Genomic DNA, 23841 nt, shown 5'->3' with positions numbered 1-23841 from the left:
TTTTAATGGTCATTTGTTATTCCCCATAGGGGCCTCTATACGACGTAGGAGTATGTACAGTTTCTCATGACTCACCTGCCCTGTATGTATATATTTATACAATGTACTTTTTAATGGACAAATTATTATTGTATATTGTATATAGTAAAAAAATGTAATTGTGTAATTCACGCCCAGGGCCTACATGGCCTGTTGAGCAAAATAAATAAATTTGTAGAACATAATTATACTTATATAACGAAGTAAGTATCCTTTTTTTGTATGTATAGATAAAAATTAATGCCTCAACAAAAACAAATCGTGTCTCCGGCTGTAATTTAGTATCCGAGGTTTTCACAGAACAAATATTATCCAGCTTTCATAGTCCAGTCTGCATATATCATCTTTTATTATTAAATTGCGATAATTATTTTGATACCCTTTAATTCAATTTAAATTTTTCCAATGGTAGAAACTTTATATTTTTAGTTTAGATTAGTAAGTGCTATTTGTATTTACTGTTAGACAACGCTATGCACGTCGTGTTGGCGTCGGGCATATCTTGACACCCGTCGCTGTTGACGTCGCACGTACCAAATGTGAAAGATTAATATGCCGCCTTGAGGAATACTTCCAAGTTTGGACACGGTTTCCATAAGATAGTGAATTATAAGAAGAAGATTTGTAACGACGTGACTTCGAATTAGTTATGCAGTGGATGAATCCTGTGAATAATGATGTAATAAATGAGAAAGTTACTATATTAAAAGGCTAAACTTTACGGAAGGAAGTTTTTATTAAGCCGAACAAAGTATAACTTCCAAGTTTCGCATATTTTTAGTTTCATATGTAATACACTGGGTTAGTTTAAAATATGTGATAGACTAGTCATATATTTGCCATTTATTGTAACTCACTATACTATAATTAATAGGCGTTCACAGACGCGGATACAGGGGTGTCAACGGGTTCATGGACCCCCCTATTGTATTTAGTCTATAAGTGTTTTTTTATTATTTATTATTATTTTTTGTTAACTCTAAACTTTAAGCCATCAGTACAACATTATTACACCGCCAACATTATTACACAACTTACACGACAACCGCTTCCAAAGAATTGAAAGAAGTCACAAAATTTAATAAAATACCCTTCTCTAAAAAATAATCTGCAAGCGCATTTGTTTGGGTACCGGTTTTAAAATGCAAATACATTACACTGGGTATAAACCTTATCTCATGAAAAGTCACGTTTCAAATTTGCGATACAATAAAGATATAAAAATTTGTATTTTACTAGATAATCCATGCGTACCTACCCATTGATGGTAGAAAGGTTAATCTTTATGGTAAAGAACGAGCAGTGAGATTAATAGTCGTGAATCGTCTATCAATCCTTTTGATACCGTATAATATGTATATAAAATGATACTTTAGGTATAGTCCATTCTTTCACGGTTTTTGCTGTAAATTTTAAAGAACCGCTTGGATTGACATGAAATTTGGCATACGCATAGATTACATTTCAAAGAAAAAAAGTGATATTGTGCCGACGTGTGCTTTTGCCCTGGGGGTGACTTTCACCCCCTCTTGGGGGTGAAAAAATATATGTCCAAAACAACTCCGGATATGGGTAAACTGACTAATTTTAAGTAACTTTTGTTCTATAGAGCTTTTTCGCCAAGTCAACACTTTTCGAGTTATTTGCGAGTGAATATGTTCATTTTTCAATAAACTAACCACACTTTTTCTTAGCAAAAATATAGCCTATAAAAAAGTAGAAAAAATGGTGTACGCGTTAGGTCTCTGGATCTCGTAGAACCAGAGTTATAGCCAATGAAATATAGATTCATATTCACCAAATTTCAAATAGAATATTTCGACGTGAAATATCCAAAAAATTAAGCACTTTTTGGGGAAAACCCATTTTTACTTTTTTAAAGTGTTTAAAAAAAGATTTATTTCTGTTTTTACGAAAAGTTTCTAGCATTAAATTTAAGCAAGTTACGCTCAAAATAAAGTTGGTCCCTTTTGTTTTTGCAAAAAAAATCAGGAAGACCACCCCCTAATTAGCAACTTAAATGAAATTAATCGTTGCCGCTCCATAAATTATTTTACTTATATTGTGTTTATATGATCTGTAAGTTTCATCGATTCAAAGTGTTTATTTTTGAAAAAATTTGGTTTCAAAGTAAGATTTTGAAAAATTTAAATTTTGAAAAATATGCTTTTTTTCAAAATAACTTAAAAATTGTTAGAGATACCAAAAGTCTCGAAATACAAAAAAAGTCAGATTTGCTTTTCTGAATATTATGTATTTTTTTGTTTTTCTGTTAGACAAAAATTTATCAAGATTTGGTGTTTCTAATTTTGCATACATTCGTGATCAGTGACTCGTTCAACCCCTTTTAACTACAGCCGTTTCAATAATAAGGACTTTGAACCGATGAAACTTACAGATCATAACAATATAATATACACGAGTCAAGAAACCTGTGAAGTCGTTACGATTAAGTTCATTTAAGATACTAATTAGGGGGTGATTTTCTCGATTTTTTTACCAAAACCAAAAGGGACTAACTTTATTTTGAGCGTAACTTGTTTAATTTTGATGCTAGAATTTTTTTTTATAAAACAGAAATGAAGCTTTTTTTAAACACTTTAAATAAGTTTAAATGAGTTTTCCCCGAAATGTGCTTCATTTTTGGTTATTTCACGTTAAAGTATTCCACTTGGAATTTGACGAATATGAACCTATATTTCGTTAGCTATAACTCTGCTTCTACTAAATAAAAAAACGTGATATATTCACTATTTTATTAAATTTTTTATAGGCTATATTTTTGCTAGGAATGCTTTTTCGACAAAATACTTACAATTTGAGTTATTTGCGAAGAACCGTCTAAAAGCGTGGTTATTTTGTTGAAAAAATGAACATATTCACTGCCAAATAACTCGAAAAGTATTGACTTAGTGAAAAAACTCTATAGAACAAAAGTTACTTTAAATTAGCCAGTTTACCCATTTCCTGACTTTGTTTGGACGAATATTTTTTAACCCCCAAGAGGGGGTGAAAACCACCCCCAGGGCAAAAGCACATATCGGCACAATATCACTTTTTTTCTTTGACATGTTAGCTGTGTGTATGCCAAATTTCAAGTCAATTCAAGTGGTTCTTTAAAATTTAAAGGTTTTGCAATATTTTACTGTTAATGAATGGACTAGTACGAGTATTCAAAAATAAACTACATTCATCATCATAATATAATGATCAATAATCACCATTCATCATAAAAATCATTCAAAGTTCAAAATCGGTATACCTGAAATAATGTATTTTCTCGGCTTTCTAGGTATTATAGAGCAATTTTCTTTCATTTTTTTTAATCCAAAGTAACTCGAGAGCCGTCTAATTAAAGCAAAATACTAAATATCAAGGATGATTTAGTTTTGTTATAAGGAATTAATTAATTTATAATAAAATAAAACTGCATATTTTTTCCTGTCGCATACTTTTTAAAAAACTTACCACACGTGTACCTATTAACATTCAAAATACAAATATTCTTATTTGAAAGCTGTATAATTGTTGATACAAGTATATTTTATATGGATTCGAAACTGGTTTCTTAACTAGTAAACAGTGTTTCCGATTAGCTCTTAGTTTTTATCAAAATTAAGGTGGTTTTACTTGTTAGAAAATTATCAAAGTTGGTATAATAGTGTATTATATAGTGCTTAATCCGATTTTGGGATCAAACTGTAAGTTAGATCATCTTTATTACTATTTTTTAATCAACAAACAGTAAACAACGGTTATAAATACCAGTAACGAGGTAATTAAGTAGCTTAATTACTAATGAACCTGTCCAAGCACAAGGGCCGTAATCAGGCAACATAGGCCCAATATGCAGGAAATTTCAGAGGAGAGATCTTCTGAACTTCAAAATTCTCAAGATGTCATTAATCCATCCAATCAATCAAAATTATATTCAACCGCTCTGACTCAACCTAACAAAAAATTCGCAAGCAAAAACCAAGCCATTTTATTCAATTCACTTCCAAATACAAAAATTGAAGATTATTTAAATGCCATAGCAACTAAAGTCGATCCCAATAAAATTCTCGCCATTTCCAGGATTGTAAATGATCGTATTTGCGTATATTTTACTACTGAAGAAACAGTCACCGAATTTTTAAGAACAGATAATGGAACAATAGTAATCAATCAGGAACGTATCCAAGCCAGGAAGTTAGTCACACCAAGCGAAAAACTGATAATTTCTAATGTCCCCCCATCAATACCTCACAGTATTATAGAGACTCAACTACAAAATTTTGCAATTCATCAAATAACTCCATTGGATTTTCTAAGAATAGGTACAACTAACTCTTTATTTAAGCATATCTTGAGTTTCCGACGTTATACTTACATTTCTCCTAAAAATCTGGAAAATATTCCTGAGTCTATATTAATTAACTATGAACAAATCAATTATCGAATTTATTTTTCACTTGAAAAACAGTCTTGTTACATTTGTAAAGAACAAGGTCATCTAGCCTCTCAGTGCAAAAAAAATACAAACACTCAAACATCTATCGAAAATTCATCACCTACTGCTCAACCAAATTATATCCAAAATTGCCACCCTATCATAACAGATGCCCAGCCAACTATCCATCCTTCACAATCTTCGCAACAATCCACCAGTCCACAATCAAAAGAAACAACCAATACTTCTCTATTTGATTCAAATCCCATTCAAACACCTATCCAGCCAGATAATGATGAAATGAATAATCACAGCCAAAATCAACCTCCTATACCCTCTGACACTCAATCGTCTAAACGAGCGGTGTCAGAAATAACGTCTCCTTCAACATCAGTAGACCAGAACCCATTTAAAGAACCTCTGCGTAAATCTAAGAAAGCAAAAACTATTCCTGAAGATAATAAGACTTTAGCAGAAGATCTTATTAAATGCACTAGTTCTTTTTTCCAAGATAATTCTGACAACGGATATTTAACCCAGGAAGAACTAATTGATTTCTTTGAAAATGCATACGGCTCTGCAGATCCTCTCAGCATTGCAAAAACGTATACAGAAGATATCGAAGGACTACTCAATTTTTTAACTAAAATCCATCCAGCATTAACTCCCAAGTATCTGAAAAGTCGCTGTACAAGATTAAAAACTAAGATTAATAAACAGCTATTATTATCCGCTTTCTCTACTGATCACAGTGAATACAGCAGCGACGCCTCTGCTGAAATTTAATACAACATTCAACTGTATACTGCAATGGAACCTAAATGGGTATTACACCCATTTAGAAGAACTTAAATTAATTATAGCTAAGTTTAAACCATCTGTAATATGCCTACAAGAAACCCACTTCAAAGAAGATAACTGTCATAATTTAAGAAACTATACTCCGTATTATAAGAACAGAATAACTGCTAGCCATGCTAGTGGGGGAGTAGTAATATATGTCCATAACTCATTTAATACCGAAGTAATACGTTTAAGAACTGAGTTGGAGGCAACAGCAGTATCTATAAAAGGCCCCCACAAAGTCAATATATGTAATATTTATTTTCCTCCGAACTTAGACCCGTCCATAAAAGAAATAACTGAACTCTTCAATCAAATTCCAGAACCGCGTATTATATTAGGCGATTTTAATGCCCACAATATACTTTGGGGAGGTAAAAAAACAGATTCCTTGGGACGTAAAATCGAACAAATTGTTACAGATTCTAATATGAATATCCTTAACGATGGAAGAATCACAAGGTTCAATATTTCCACCGGCAATGGATCCCCAATAGATTTATCCCTCTGTGACCCTGTCTTACAACCAACTCTGTCGTGGGATGTGACATCCCATTTGCATGGAAGCGATCATTTTCCTATCCTAATTACGAACAATAACCATATCTCCTCATCAATTCCATCCAATAAATGGTGTCTGAAAAATGCAGATTGGTCTCTATATTCCTCTTTAATTTCACAAAAAATTTCTCAGTTGGTTCAGCCCTTTGATACAGACATTGATATTAACTCCAAAGTACTCCATCTCGTACAGTTTTTAACGTCAATAGCTCACGAGTCCATAGGTTATTCAAAATTTCCAAAAAAACGTGCTCCAGTCCCGTGGTGGAATTCCCACTGCGAAGCAGCAATTAAAGAGTCAAAAAAGGCGTTTTATAAATTAAGAAGGCACCCAACTTTAAATAACCAGCTAGAATTCAAAAGATTAAGGGCGTATTGTAGATACACCTTAAAGAAGAGTAAGAGAGAAGCCTGGAAAAATTATGTATCATCTTTAAATTCATCTACCCCGACTTCTGAGGTTTGGCAAATGATAAGCAGAATGTACGGGAAAAAATCATTTAACACCATTCATTACCTAGAACATCATAACCATATTTATTCAACTAAGCAAGAAATAGCCTCCGTACTAGCAAACGTATACCAACAACATAGCAGTGACGAAAATCTATCTACAAGTTTCCTAGCCCATAAAAATAAATTTAATAATGCATGTATAAATCTTGATGACCACAATAATTTACCTCTAAATGCCATATTTACGATGGATGAACTGTTAGAAACTTTAAACAAAGTTAAAGACACTAGCCCAGGGCCTGACAACATCCCTACGACATTTTTAAAAGCTATGCCAACGGAAGGAAAACAATATCTTTTGGATCTTTATAATTTCATTTGGACAAATAATGTTTTCCCCATTGATTGGTACGATTCCATTATTGTACCAGTTCTTAAACAGGGCAAGAATAAATCGGACCCAGAGTCTTACCGACCAATCTCCCTAACATCTAATATGTGCAAAGTACTTGAAAAAATGGCAAGCAACCGACTAATGTGGTACCTAGAAGATCGACAGCTACTTAGCCCTATACAAAGTGGATTTAGAAAGTCCAGATCTACATTAGACAACATAGTGGATATTGAATCTGTAATTCATGAGTCATTTGGATGTGGTCAAGAATGTCTGGCTGTATTTTTTGATATAACGCGTGCATATGATACAATCTGGAGATCAGATATCATAAGAATCCTGTCAAGTTGGTCGATTAAAGGAAATATTATCAAGTTTATTAATAATTTTTTATATAGGCGAAACTTCAAAGTTCGAATAGACAACTTTCTTTCAGACTCTAAAATCCAATTAAACGGTATTCCTCAAGGGTCTACTCTTAGTGTTGCACTTTTCCTTATTGCCATCAATGACATCGCTAAGTCACTTAGCCCATTAGTCAAAGCCCGTCTATTTGCTGATGATCTTGTTATATTCTGTCGTGGTAAAAATATATCAACAATGACGACCCATATACAGCAAGCCATTTACAAACTAGAGAATTGATCGAATACTACTGGCCTAGAATTTTCACCCACTAAAACGAAAGCAATGATCTTCAGTAAAACTCCAAAGAAACAAGTAAATCCACCGAAACTCTTCCTAAAAAATTTACCAATAAAGTATTCAGAATCGATCAACTTCTTGGGAGTAAAACTGGATAGCCGACTATCTTGGCAAGACCACATCCACTCTCTCCGTCTGTCAGTTCAAAACGGCCTTAACTTAATGAAAAGTATCTCTCATAAACAATGGGGTGCCGATTTCCAAACTCTTATGACTGTATACAAAACCCTAATTCGTTCAAAACTAGATTATGCTGCTGTTGCCTACAACTCAGCCAAAGGTTCACTATTGAAAGTGCTAGACACAGTTCATAATTCAGCAATTAGAATTGCACTGGGAGCACACTACACAAGCTCAGTTGAGTGTATGTATGTTGAATCAGGCGAACCATCCCTTCAACTCAGGAGAGAATACCTTAGCCTCATGTATGCCTTAAGAGTATCAACTAACCCACATGTACCTGTTTATAAAAACACATTTACAGATAGATTTCCATCGACATTTAATTGTGGGAAAAGATTGGATCCTCCGTTTTATCATCGAGTGAGAGCAACGTTACAGAGCTTAGACACAATAATTCCACACACTTACAATACTTTTAAAGTCAGCCAACACATATTACCATGGACAATTGCTCTCCCTGCTTGTAATACAAACCTATCTGCATTCAAGAAAGGTGACACACCAGCAAAAATCTTCAATCAGAGATTATTAGAGATATTAAATGGTTTTAATGATCACATCCATATTTATACCGATGCATCCAGATCTGCAAATGGAGTAGGAGCGGCTTTCACAACAGATAACTATAACAGTTCCTACCAGCTCCCTCCCCAAACCTCCATATTCTCAGCTGAACTCTTTGCTATCCTCCAGTCATTAAAGTTTGTTAACACACATGACATCAAATTCTCAATAAACATTAGCGATTCCCTAAGTGCATTAACGGCCTTGAGGCGGGTATACCCCAAACATCCTATCCTCCTCTTAATTAAGGCGGAACTCTTGATATGCCAACAAAATCAAAGATTAGTTCAGTTCCTCTGGGTACCATCACATTGCGAGATAAGTGGAAATGATAAAGCTGACACATTAGCAAAAAATGCGAGTGAGAATCCCTTAACAGACATCATAACTACTTGCGTTCATACTGATCTAAAGCAATATTTTAAAAAAAAGATCATGACAAAATGGCAAACAAATTGGAACGAATCAAACTCTACATTAAGAACAATCAAACAAAGTATATCACCGTCGAAACATCCTACAAAGAGAAGAGACCAAGTGCTCATGTCCAGATTGCGACTTGGTCATACGAAGATCACCCACGACTTTTTATTAAAGAAGGAAGCCCCTCCGATGTGTTATGTGTGTGATAGTGAACTAACAGTGCAACATATAATAATAGACTGTCCCCTCTACGTTATAGAACGGCAACATCAACAGTTACCAACTACAATTAAAGATTGTTTAAGTGAAAGTAATTCATGTAAGACTCTTAATTTTTTACGTACTATAGGACTCATTAACCAAATTTAATATACCTAAATTTGGTAATTTGATGTAAATACAGTTCATTGCTAATAACCCTTGTGGTTGAAGCAAATTGTAAATAAAAAAAAAAGTATATTTTATAGGTAAAAACATGATTTTTTACACTTTATAATCGTTTAAAAACAAAACAATGTCGGATATTGAAGCAATTGCGAACGAGAAAAAATTTTAATATTCTTTAGTTATGTCGAAATTCTGTAAGTTAAAAAGGTGCAAAATAAATTTCTCCTGTTTTAAAATTTTAATATAAATACTATTTTTAGTTTGGAATTATCTTCTATATCAAAATAAGCCACAATCCTTCAGTATTCAATATTCAGATTCTGGTAGATACATTTTACTCCCAAAATCATAATATAAAAGGACAAAAGATTGGTCATAAAATTGATATCGGTAAATCCGTATCTGCTGGTTCGCACATTGTGTCACAAGCTAGTAAAAGCAATTCAAGAATTATTGAAAATTGACTAAACTCTTCTGCCAAATCTATCCCCAAAAAAATGTTCTAATAATTTTGATTTTTGGGTGGAAAAAAATTGCCAGATTAATTTGAAAATTAAGAATTTTGATGATATTTCGGTAGAAAAAAGGTGAATTAGGTAGATCGGTAGATTTGACAGGTACTCGGTAGATCTTCCGAAAATCGGCAGCTGTGGCATCACTGTATTTGAGGTAAGTCTGTCCCCCCTATTATGAATTTTTAAGATCCGCTCCTGGGCGTTCAGCTATTTATGTATTTTAGAGAAATTTTTCCTTTCCAATTTTTCATTAAATACTGTTTATATCGGATCAATTGGTTGTAATGGAAATTTGCTTTTGACGTTTCGTATTCCACTCCGGAAATGGTTTTTAAAAATTTTTGATTAACCCTTAACTACTGACGTGGATGTTTCAGGACATTTCTCCGTTGTTTTCCAAATGAATTTGTCTTATATCACTGTATTTGTTTTTTTACATTAATACAGAATGATTCTTCACACTGCTATATAATAAAATACTGCTCCAAATAAAACCAATTTTATTTTTTCATGAAAATTATGAACGCATTTTCATGAATCATGAAGGTTCTTACAAAATCCTTTATAAACCTAATTACAAAAAAACTTGAGTATTGGTAACTAAAAAATAGTAAAATAATGTCGACAGCAGTTAGATAGAACAACTGGATGAACTTGCTGCCATACTAACAGCGAGATGATACCATGGACTTCGTTTAACAATATAAACGTAAACATTGACATGCGGTACGTGATACCGCAAGGAAACTTTACGTCACCGTAGCTCAAAGACTAAACCATACTAAAACTGCAGCATTTGAGAGCAGGTACAATTACACACCAGTTGCAGGTACACAGATGGTGTTCTAGGAATTTTTTATAAAACACGTTTTACAACAAAATATATTTTTGGTGCTGTCGTGAGTAGTTAAGGGTTAATAATTTATTTTGTAACAAAACAAATTTTTACTAAATTTTTAAAAAGTTTGTTTTTGTAAAACTTTTAAAAAGTAGGTAATGTGGGTGGTGGAAATTGACAGGCCAACGATTGACCATTATTTCAATTACCTATGATAATTTGCTTTGTTGACTACAAGAAGGCATTCATTGTGTAAGCTGGATAAATATTTGATTTTTTCTAATAGAGATGGGTGCACCGATACACCTCGTGACAAGCCAATTAGGAGCAGAAAGAGGGGGTACACAAGGATACCTATTGTCACCTGACATGTTTAATATTTATGGTGAAATATTATCACGATAGCTTTAGAAGGATGGGTCTATGGCATTAGGGTGGCTAGTAGAAAAATCTGCAATATAATATATATATTAGCAAATATGCTAATGACACTACACTTATAGCAGCAAATGAACATAATATGTTCATATGAGCATAATATGTTACATATTATGTAAATGCTGGATCTTTTACGAAGAGTTGACTTGTAAGAGAATTAGGAGAGAAGAATTATTAAAGTTGGTCTTTAAATTATTGAAGATAAGATAAAAATAATGGCAAAAGGCAAATTCAACACCATTCAGCTGAGTAAGTACTTTCGGAAATACCAGATAGTAGACACCTTAAACGGATCTCAGATCAAAATACACGACGAATGATTTTGCTTTTACCATTTTTCAATCAAACCTAATACTTGACTGCTCAGGAAGACAGAAAATAGCAGATGAGTTCGGAAATAAGATAACTTGTGAGATTAAAAAACAGCTGTAAAGTTCTAAACAAAAAAATATCGGTTAAAATCTAGATTATAATGAATCTCGCCATGGTTACAATCGCAAACGAAGTTAGTTTTGAAACCAGAAAAAGACCCAATAAAGAAAAAGGATAAGCGATAAAATACTAGACCTTATTCCACACACATAGAAGAAAATGGAAAAATAAAGATAATATTCGACATAGACAAATGTATCGATAAATAAAATATGAACTTAACCCAGCAAAAGAGGCCTGGATGGAACAAAGGTGTCTTGAAATGGAGGAACTACAAAGAAAACATGACAAGTTTAATATACACAAAAGCTTCTCAAAAAAACTTTTCAAAACTTCTCAAAAAGAAATTCTGCGCTCAGAGAAAAAGAACTCACTTTATGAGGAACTTAAAAGGTAAAATAATTCCCGACTTAAACGAAAACAACAAAGGAAGAATGGACTAATTACATAAAGGAGCTCTTCTTGGATACGAGTCCACCACTTAACACCGCAAAATATACGAATACTGGTCCTATTATTAAGCCAAAGCAAAAATGGGAAATCTCCAGGGCTCTGACCGAATATCATCAGACTGGCTCAAACTTCTAGATGACTTTAATGTCTCAGAACTAACAAACATTTATAACTACATTATGTGAAACTGAAATAATGCCACCAATATTCATCTTCTAATTATATTTAGTATTCTAATTCATCGTCATGTACAGATTTTAGACTGGTTAGTTTCATGAGTTATTTTCCCAGACTACTTCTGAAGATAATTCTTAAAAGAATTAAGCAGAAATGTGAAGAAACAATGATCTCAGAGAAGTATTGGGAACCAGGGAAGCTTTGCTCTCAATGTTAACATTCCTTCAAAAATCTTAGGAATTACAGAAACCAATTTATGTCTGCTTTATGGATTTTGAAAAGAAGTAGGGTCCAATATGATAGGCAGTTTCACTATTTAGAAATGATTTGAATACATAATAAAGATCTAATACTTTTACTACATCTATATTGGAATCAAGAAGCTTCTATGTTGGTAAGAGACAAAGAAACAGACAAAGTTTGCATTCAAAGAGGTGTCAGACAAGGTTGTGTATTATCCCCAACTTTGTTTAACGTTTACTCAGAAACAATATTTAATAAGGCCCTGGAAGGGCAATGTGGAGTTTGAATTGGGGAGAAACTATTATCAACATCAGATTTGATATGCAGATGACACAGCGCGAAGGTCTGTAATTCCTTATAGATTGAAAGATCGAGGTGAAAAGGGGAATTGGTAGGGCAAAATATCCATGGCTCCGAAACCTTCGTTAATGGACGGGCTTACTTATCAGTAGATGAATTATTATTTTTACATGCCGCGCAAGATCGGGAACAATATCGGCGAATTGTCATGGAAGATACGCACGCATAAAATTTGGGCACGATACTCAAAGAACTCACGATATTCACTTACATTTCGAGTTGGTTAGGTCCCCGTATATTTGTAAATGTCTTTGTGTTTAAAGAAACCGCAAATTTGCAAATGGCAATCATCAGTCTTTGGTCATTGTCGTTAAGTTGTTCTTGCATTGATGTTCCCATGGAAACTTACGGTTTGATAGTTTGCTGTATACCATTTTTAATATTAAATATCCTAAATAATTAAAAAAGAATGTGTGTGTACTTTGTACGCACGTAAGAAGTTATACTTCTATTATATGAATTCTTAAAAATAAATATACTTTAAACAGTTTGTTTTATTTTTTTTTTAAACACCAAATTAATTTTGTGCTTACCGCTTTCAAAAAAACAAAAAAAAGTATAGGATTGCTCCGGATTCGAACTCAAGACCTCTCGATCTCTGGCCGAATGCTATACCAAATACGCTACGAGGACTGTGTCTGTATCGGTTCGGACATAGTATCGGTTCGGACGTACCTAATGACAATTCATGGTAACAAACAGACAAGGTGAAGTATAATAAATGTACAATAAAATGTTTTAATAATACTCACCTTACTCCTGAGGAAGACAAATCCAAAGGCACAAAAATAATAATAAATAAATTTACTAAAAACACTAATATATTCTTTCACAACTTTTCTTGCACTGATATATTTATACATAACTTGCAAGATTTAGCAACTAAACGCCATACTGTCTGTGTGCGCATGCGCGCAGTATTATGAAACTGTACTCTCAATCGCGCCTACAGGAATATAACTTCAAAAATAGGTATGAATAAAACACACTTATTCCTTTTTTCTAAATGAAAAAAGTCCAGTACATTTTGTGCAATTAACCTTTAACTACACGCGCTGGCGTAATTTGTACGCCAGATATAAGAACTCTAATGCAAATATATTTAAAAATTTAATTTTTGACCTTGTTTATCTCTCTAACCTATCACTGGAATGTGCTTTACAATTTGGTTTTAGTTTCGGTATAATCGGCGTTCTGGGAAGATCGTAATTTACAGTTTATTATTTGCTGTGTCCGGTGGTGAACAATATATGCCACGATTATATTAATATAAATAGCAATATAAGTACATATTTCAATTGTTTTTTAGTTATTATGGCACAAAATATATTTTTCTTTATAAACAATACTTTTTATCCTGTAAGAAATCACATTCCAAAAAATTTTTTATTAGTCATTTTATTTATCATGGAATCCAGTTATTCTATGACTCCAGTTATAAATCCCAATTGGCTTACTGAGAAGGAACTCCAAGTATTCACTGATGCCGAATAAGGTTTATAACAAACAACTAAGTGTATTTAAGAGGATCGGTACGTATTTTCGGCTGCAATGCTATTCAAATGGGGATTCATTTTTTTCGAATCCTGAGAAAACTAACAAGTATTTTTAAAAAATTTAAACGCAGAATGAAAGATTACGTTATTAGCGAGGGCCGAAAGTCCCTGAGAACTTCTATAATGTTTATTTTGATAAGTTACAGGGGTGAAAAACTAAGAGAAAATTTAGTGTGATTTTTAATTTCAAATATCTCATTCAAATCAAATTTTTATTTATTTTAAGGGACTTTCGGCTCTCGGTAATAATTTAGTCTTTCATCCTGCGTTTAAATTTTTCAAAAATATTTATTGGTTTTTTCAGGATTTGAAAAAAATCAACACAATGCCGTGGTAATATTTTCCAAATCTATCTTTGTCTTACAACGCACTCAGCCGAATATAATATTGTCAGCATTATATTGTCAGTCAGACACTGACAATCAGTGACAATTTTAAATATTTGACATTGCATCGGGAATATTTTGAAATATTGATTAAATATTATTGATATACATATAGTGTATTTGATAAATAAGTGATTTAAGACGTGAACTTAATAAAAAGTTATTTATTGTGTATTATTTGTGGAAGATCCAAGCAGAGAATACCAGGATAATATATTGTGTGATCCAAGTATTTTGTTGTTAAAGATGTTCAAAATTGTAAGCGTTCCATAACAATATATTATTAAAAAATCACTTTAACACTTTTCCTCTTTTCTCGATTGAGTATTAGTTTTTGTTGTACAAATAAATTATTACAATCACTGAAAACATAGTTAGTGAAAAAATTATCACATTTATTAACTGAATTAATAATTTGCAATTATAAAAATAACAGTTATCCAAGAACATTCAAAAGCCATCTCTTTAAATTAATGATGACATTTTCAAGTAGAATGACATTCTAGTAATGTTTACATATCCATACCAGTGTGAATTTAACTACACGTAATTTGCCGTGTAAAGACAGATAAAGTAGGGATACACGTAAAATATTTGCGAATTATGTACCCATAGCCTTAAAAAAAAATAAACTAATCCGCTGTTTTTAAGTGTATTTTCTTGTGGCGCATAAAGTACGCCACGCGTGTAGTTATGTTATAACTTTATGCGCGGGTAGTTAAAGGTTAAGCAATTTCCATAAACTTTCCCTTCCTATTGCCAATTGCTTCAAATGTCAGTATAAATTTTACGCTACCCCGCTCGTCAAATAAATTAAATATCTGTCCTGTGCAAGATAGTAAGATAGTATCGTCGTATTCGTATACGCATGCATAATAGAGGCGATGCCCCCAGCATCCCCAACCTCCATCCTCTCACGACCATTCGTTCCAGTCACATTTATATGCACAAATACATATTTTAATTATAATCTACTGAGTCGTAGATAATCCACACTCTCCGTATGCCATTCTATCCTGTTGTTCTGTTCCTTTAATTCGTTATCGCCCTGCAATTCCTGTTACGATGGGCTCGCCATCTTGAACTCGTGTGTGTTAATGAAGATAAGCTTTGGGATTTTGCTAACAAAAGTTTAGTTAATTAATGAATTTCCGTTTTATATTTTTAACAGATTTAAGTAAAAAAGTCATATTCTGATTAAAAAGGAATTGTTTTTGTTGGATATTCAACAGAAAATCAACTATTTTTAAAGCTTAAGGGGGTATGTTCACACTGCAGTCAAAATAGGTGGTGATTATGTAAACTAACGTTTAACAAGTCTTTGAATAGATGGCAGCATGTACATATATCTTATTATTAAATTTAGTTCTCTGAACGACACAGCATTGATGCCACGTATTGCAACTTACGCTCGGCTCAGTTCGCTCTCAATCGTACTTTGTATTTACAGGCCACAGTTCTTAATCCTTTCTTTACCTGCCAAGGATAAATTCTCATTAATATATACTAAACGTTCATTCATTTGGAAATAGTTTATAATTTAATATTGTATTTAAAGACGACAATTCGTACAGTATAACAGAGTTAACAAAAACCCTCAAGGTCACTTGCAACGCATAAACGAACGTCTGTCGTCTCTTCTCCTCACGGTTGCGGATAACTCGGTATTACTATAATTCTTTAACTGCTCAAAAATATTTATTTAAAACTTATAAAGAAATTTGCATTTATATGAAATACAAGTAAGTACCTATCTAAATGACCAAAAAAGGATTATGCTAATTCTTAGAATGAAGATCGAGTTATTATTTATAAAAATATTATTTTTAATAAATGTAAAATACGTAAGTCAACTGAAAAACAGCGTCACTGCAATATATTTTTTTTTTCATATTGAATGTTAACAGGGGAAGTTTTTTCCTCGGAAAATTTCACATTTTAATTTCATTTCTCAATTCAACATGCGAAGACAGAATAATAATTAGCCTAATGAGCCACTTATTTAAAACATTTTTAAAAGTGATACACAGCAGAATATACAAAAAATTCGAAGAACAAGTATCATGGACAAAGATTGGATTCCGCAATGCCTTGCCATTAGGCACCCGAGAGGCTCTATTGACTGCCCAAGTGTTTACGTAGAGGTGCAGATATGTCAACTGTGCCGTACCTATATATTTGTTTTATCGACTACAAAAAGGCATTTGATAGAGTGCAACATGATAAGCTCATACTAATAAACATATTGGAGGAAACGGGATTAGATGGTAGATATAAACAACATTAGATATGCCGACGACGCAGTAGTTTTTGCAGAGAGCCTAGATGATTTGCAATGCGCATATAAGATATAAGTAGTGAACATGAACTTGATTTCAATACAAAAAAAGAAAGTAATGGTAGTCAGTAAGAGCGAAATATATTATTTCGGTTAACCAACAACCAATTGACAGAGTGGACAGCTACACATACCTTGGTACCAACATAAACAGCCAATGGGACCACTCTATTGAAATAAACCAACGCATAGGAAAAGCGAGATTAGCGTTCATAATGATGAAGTCTCGTTTCAGAAGTCACGATTTACCACTTGGTAGTGGTAGCAAAATTTCTATTATCAGAACCGTAGAAGCCTGGACTCTTTCTGAAGCTTCTTTAAGAAAACTCAAGGCATTCGAGATGTGGTATTACAGTCGCATTTTAAGAATTTCGTGGATGGATCGTGTGACTAATGTTGAGGTCTTACGTAGAATAGGCAATGGGCAAGGAATGCGAGATTATTAGCACGCATTATTATCAAAGAGCGAAAACTAGAATACCTTGGCCATGTTATGACGAGTGAACAGAGATTGCTGTTACTCATTCTTCAGGGCAAGGTATTTGGGAAGAGAGGGCCAGGGAGAAGAAGAGTATCTTGGCTTCAAAATCTAAGAAACTGGTTCAATACATCGACAAACAGACTATTCCGAATAGCAGCAAGCAAAGTTAGGATAGTCATGCTGATCGCCAACATCCGGAACGGATAGGCACCGTGAAAAGAGGAAGAATATCTCATTTTAAATTATTCTTCTTTTTCTTCATGTGCCTCGTCCGTTGCGGGCATTGGCACGTTAGTCCAAACCATTGGCGTAAGTTTTGAAGCCATGAGTGTCTTCTTCTTCTGGGTCCGAGTTTGCTCTCTATTTTACTTTGTATTGTCGGTTGCAATATACGATATTTATCATGTCTCATAATATGATCGAGCTATTCAGGTTTCCGTTTCTTAATTGTAAAAGACATTTTTTATTTTTGTTTTCCCCTCGGCGCCGTACCTCTACGTTGCTAGTGTGAGTCGTCCAGGATATTTTGAGGATAGGTCGGTACACCCAAATTTCGAATTCCTCTAGCTTTTTCATTAATGTTTCCGTTATTGTCCAGGCCTCGGCTCCATGCAGCAAGATTGGAAATATATCATTTTAGCAGCCGTATTTTTAGTGGGATATAATGTCAAATTTGGTGAATATATTTCTCATGTTGTTAAATGTTGCTCTGGCCTTTTCAATTCTAGATCGTATTTTGGTTTTTTGATCCCATTTCAAGTTGACGACTGTTCAAAGGTAATGTAGTTCCAAGTGTAATGTGTAGTGTGTGTTGAGTAAATGTCTTGGTACTTAGCAAAGTCGACGTCATTGTTTTTGCAAAGAGACGCTAATTGTATCCGAACGTCTGCGGTCCCTCCGGTGAGTACCGATCCCACAAGGAGAAAAACTATTTTCATTTGTTAATTTTTAATAAATGAAAAATTCTCCACTAAGGTGATTCCATTCAAACTCACGACCTTTAGGTCCAAAGGTAGGCGTTCTTACCACTGAGCCACAGAGGGGTTACAACCATGATTGAAACTCAAACAAAGTCCAAAATGTTTACTGGAGGGGAAGGGGCCACATTTCCAAACAAAACCACGTGATTCGTGTTTTCATGGTTACAAAACTCATTTTCAATATTTTGTAGATTTTTTTAACATCCGGCAAACGCGCATCTGTCGCCATTTAATACATCACTGCTGCCATCTACTAAATGACACGTGAACTCAGTTTCTCATCTATTAAGTGATAGCCGAACTAATTCATCACTAGAATAATGCCAACTTGTTACGGTTATATCAACAAAATCCATAGATTGCAGTTTTTAACTATAATTTTTACTTTTAGGTACAGTTATTTTAAAAATTATGGCAGTGTGAATATTGAACTTTGCTTAAAATAAAGCTTATTGCATTGCTAATCATTTATGGTAGTTATTTTGTACCGAAGTTCAAAAATTATTACATAAATCCAATTTTTAGGACAATATACCAAGTAAGTGATGACATGGGTTCCTTTAAGTATAGTTATAAAAAAATTACTACTTTCTTTGGATATTTTAACTAGATACTATTAAACTAGAAAGTTTACAGTTTACGTAAGTACATACCCATAAGTTGAAAATTGGTTTTGAAATAGTCACGGTAAATGTACCTAAAAATTAAATAAATTTTAACATTGTGTCATACCACCTTAATATTTTCAAGTAGACATCCTTTGTCTGAGTCGACATAATCTTCACCTATTTTGAAAAAATGTGGAAACGTTGAATTATCCATGTTTGTCTGTCCGTTTGTAAGCCTAACTTTTTCGTCATTAGACTAGATAGAATGGTAAATGAGGTGTCGAATGAAAGCTTATAACTAGAGAGCGGAATATATGCAAAGTGCATATAGATGCATATGTTGCATATTTTCAGACAACAAACACAACATTGCATATTTAAGCTAAACACGATGTATTTGGCATATTTTAAAAATAAATTATATAAAAGTTTAAAATTTTCCCCTCTTAGTTGGAATTTTATAACTTCGATATGAACGAGCTCATTATTTATCTATCTATCGCTCATCTGGACTTTCCCATTACTACCTGAATTTAACAATTATGGGTGTTCCCAGAAAAATATTATTTTATTAGCGTAGCAAGTCGTAGGTACCTACCTGCTTTTAAGGGTCTAATAATTATTTTGTCAGTTTCCGGCCAACATTTGTTTAAAGTAAATGTTGTATCGTATTTAGTGTTTTTGAAGTGATTGGTATATATTAAATTTAAATATGTTTACCATTCAAAAAAGTGCTTGGATAAAGTGTTTTCCCGAGTTAAAGCTAAGTGGAGACAAAGTATTTTGCAAGGCCTGTTCCAAAATCGTAAGTTACATTCATTTTCACATTCCATTTTTTAAATGAGGAACTGACAAAGAAAAGCATCATGTCCCACAAAAAAATTTTTCTGGAAAGAGTGTTTTTATTCGACAAATTCGCTTTTACTTCTATAAAGACGGACATAGAGAGAAGCATCAAAATACAAAAATCCATCAAATTGTAGACAATTCCGCTTTTGTTCTTCAGCTTAAGTAACGTACTTTGTTCTTTAAGTAACGTACAAATTGCTAAAGAACTTATGTTCATAAAAGTTAATTTTAGTTTTTTACCAGATCTAATACAGTCATTAGAACAAAGGAATTTACAATTAAGTGATTCGGTTAATCTTGTTAACACTTTTTCTGCTCATTGTCAAAAAATTCCCGGAAATACAGGGATTACAATTAGAAATAAATTAAAAAATGTTTTAGAAAAAAATGAGGGCTTCGATTGTTTGAGGAAAGTGGTACGTATTTTTGAAGGCAACTTTCCTGAAGATCTTACGACTTAATATATTGTTTTATTTTTGAGTATTTTTAATATGCATTTGCATATTTAGACAAATTTAGAAAAAATACCTGCATATTTGTAGTAAAAGTAATGCATATATATGCGCATATTTTGGTAATGTTGTGTTGCATATATTCCGCTCTCTACTTATAACATAACCCTAGGATAGTAACAAAGATGAAAAATTTTACCTAGGACTTCTGATTTTAGAGTTGCAAGCGAAAGTGCTCTCTTAAAGTCACGGAAATAGTACAAGAGATATATTAATCGACGCGCCTTAGCAAGACGAGAATACGACGAGAAATAATATATACCTCCGGTTTCATGACTGTCTGTATGTCCGTCTGTGAGCAAATCTAAATTCTCTGATATTAAAACAGATTTTCTTCTTCTTAACGTGCCCTATCAAGTCCCCTTGACGTTGGCGATTAACATGGCAAAACTGTCTCTGTCTTGAGCTATTCTAAGGAGTTGCTATGCAACTAAATAGAAAAGATACAATGATAAATGAGGTATACATGATGTAACAAAAATGTAGGTCATAAATTAAATCACATATTCCAGGACCAAAAATAGTTCGATTGAACCTAACTTACCTTAGTACAAATGTGCACGTTAAAAAAGTTACAGCCCTTTGAAGTTACAAAATGAAAATAGATTTTTTTCAATATGTCGAAAACTATTAGAGATTTTTTATTGAAAATGCACATAAGGAATTATTATGGCAGGAACATATTAAAAAAAAGAATGTGTGTGTACTTTGTACGCACGTAAGAAGTTATACTTCTATTATATGATTTCTTAAAAATAAATATACTTTAAACAGTTTGTTTTAATTTGTTTTAAACACCAAACTAATTTTGTGCTTACCGCTTTCAAAAAAATAAAAAAAAGTATAAGATTGCACTGGATTCGAACTCACGACCTCTCGATCTCTGGCCGAATTAATCGAGGCATTGAAGCACAAAAAAAGGCCTTACTCTCGATTTTTGGCGCAGTAAGACGGATTTTAATGCAGTTTGGTGCGTTGGATTTGTGAGAATGTCAGGAGATTTTGTGAACTATTGTAATGAATAAGAAATCTGAAATTGCATTTGTGCATAAGAAAAATTCATTTCAAAAGTGCATTTTGAAATAGGCAATTATTATAAATTTGCAACCCGGTAAATAGTTGGGCAACATCCCGATTAATTATTTTAATTATTTTTAATTATTTTTAATCATTTATAAGTCTATATAATAATAGTCTAAGGTGTCAATACCCATTAATAATAAACAAAAAAAAATTCCTTATGTGGGAATTGAACCAAGTACTAACGGGTCCGTAGCTAAATACACATACCGCATACCGCTAATCTACGCAGACACTTGCTAGACAACGGCGATATTAGATATAAACAAAACAAATTGGTAAGTAAAAATTGTAAAGAAAACTACTACATATTTAAATGTATTATAAAATTAATATATTCCTAAATTTTAGAAGAAACATTCGTAAATAGGTATTATTAATATCTATTAATGTTACTAAATGACATATAAATATTTTGACGTTTCACAATTTGACAATTCACTTTTAACTGCAGTGCCTTAAAATTTTTAAAGCACGGGTGCTTTAAAGTAGCATTTTTAACGCTCCTATGGAGTGCTATAAATTGCATTTTTAACACGTTTGTAGAAAAATATATTTAAAAACACTAATATATTCTTTCCACACCTTTTCTGGACTGATAAATACATACATTAAAACATTTAGTAACGAACTCCATACTGCCTGTGTGCGCAGATTACTAAAATTTCATTCTCAATGAAATCGCGCCTAAAGAAGTATAACTTCAAATAGGCAGTATAACTATTAACTAACCTTTGTTTTTTCTCTTACCACAAATTTTAACACGCAACAACCATACATTACATAACCAAACCGTCAACCGTCCACACCACAGCTGTGCTACAGCTGCCATATTGGATAATTTTTGATATGTCATTTGAACATCCAATCAGAACAAAGTTATAATGCGCATGCGCCCGGATCATAGGTTTTAACATATAAAAATTCACCCTCATATCGCCCGTAAAGAAGTATAACTTCAAAAAATTGTAGTGAAATTTGTGCACCCCATAAAAATTTTATGTGGTTTTGTGCCCTTCAACCACTCCAAACTTTTGTTTACGTTTCAAATAAATTATTGTTGTGGTACCATTAGCTAAACACAAGGTTTTGTTTTTAAAACTTTTTTGCCTCTTAGAATTTTTTTGACAAACAAGTTTTTATCGAGATGCGGCTTCTTTTTTAACATGTTTACATAAAAATTTTATGGAGATTTTGTTCCTTTAAACCCCCCAAATGTTTGTGTACCTTCCAACTAAACTATTATGGTGGTACGATTAGTTAAACACAGTGTTTTTAAAGCTTTTTTGCCTCTTGGTATTTTTTCAATAAGACACCTTTTATCGAGATGTGGCTTCTTTATGAATATATTTCAAAATATACTTAAAAATATAAATTATAAATAAATTTTCAGTTTATTAACACGACGATAATAATCGTACTTAACTGTATACAAATATGTGGTGGATTCTAAAAATATTCAAAATATCTAGATAAACACTGCCTTGGCGAATATTCGATTTGGAAAATATCACCACGGACATGGTGTCCATTTTTTTCGAATCCTGAAAAAACTAATAAATATGTTTAAAAAATTTAAAAGCAGAATGAAAGACTAAATTATTATAGAGGGCCGAAAGTCCCTTAGAATAAATAAAAAAAAATTTTTAATGATATATTTGAAATTAGAACATTAGATTTTCACCCCTGTAATTTATTAAAATAAACATCATAGAAGTTTTCAGGGACTTTCAGCCCTCGGTAAGAAGGAAATCTTTCATTCTGCGTTTAAATTTTTCAAAAATACTTATCAGTTTTCTCAGGATTCGAAAAAAATGAATCTCCATTTGAATAGCATTGCAGTCGAAAATACGTACCCATCCCCTTAATAAACTTTTATAAATTTATAACCTCAAGAAGATTCATTTTGTGGTAGGTTAAAAAGATTTTTGAAAATATGTAAAAACTCACCTAGAATCGTTAACTGTATTGGCTTGCCCTGAACAACAAAGCCAAACGCATCCTCCGCTTCACATTGCCACTTCCCATCGTCCTCTAACCTCACATTGTCTATTAATAAATTTCCACTAACGTCCACTAAAAATCTATGTCCGATCACTCTTTTGTTATTTGTATTGTCTTTGAGAATCGTTTGCACTATTTGTCCGTCTTTTAACCAAATGCTGGTGCTAAAATTGATGTTTACGGCACATTCCAGGACGAGCTGGTCGCCTTGTTTTGAATATACATCGGAATATTCGACATCGTCATGGCTTAGGTTTGTTCGGATGTCAGCTCGGATGGACCTTCTGTGGGCACTCGATGTGTGTGGATGGCGAGTGTGTGATTTGGGATGAACATAACCTGAAACAAAGGATATTATTAAATAACGCAAGTTAAAGACATTCATCATTAACAAAAAAAGTTTAGATGCCCAAAATAAGTATGATTCTATAAACCAAATAAAGGTTAGCCTCTGTTAAGATAGTCAAACTGCCCTCACTCCCAGAATTCAACTTTTTTTCATGTTTTTACGTTGTCATTTTATTTTCGTTTTTTTTTAGATGGGATGCAATCAATCTAAAAATTTAAAAAAATCACATGCATAGTTTTTACAAAACATATATTT

The 23841-nt window shown here is 32.8% G+C and overlaps 1 protein-coding gene across 1 annotated transcript in view; it reads right to left on the bottom strand.

Moving 5' to 3' along the window:
• The window catches only part of LOC114340452 (CD166 antigen homolog), an 827535-nt gene extending 803963 nt beyond the window's left edge, over positions 1–23572 (bottom strand). Inside the window, exon 1 of the mRNA XM_050657653.1 lies at positions 23184–23572. The gene's annotated coding sequence lies outside the window, so the exon portion shown is untranslated. The remainder of the gene's footprint in view (positions 1–23183) is intronic.
• Between the last annotated feature and the right edge of the window lie 269 nt (positions 23573–23841).

Source organism: Diabrotica virgifera, chromosome 1 (genome assembly GCF_917563875.1).
Source record: "Diabrotica virgifera virgifera chromosome 1, PGI_DIABVI_V3a".
Lineage (NCBI taxonomy): Eukaryota > Metazoa > Arthropoda > Insecta > Coleoptera > Chrysomelidae > Diabrotica > Diabrotica virgifera.
This window is presented reverse-complemented; position numbering and strand designations above follow the sequence as displayed.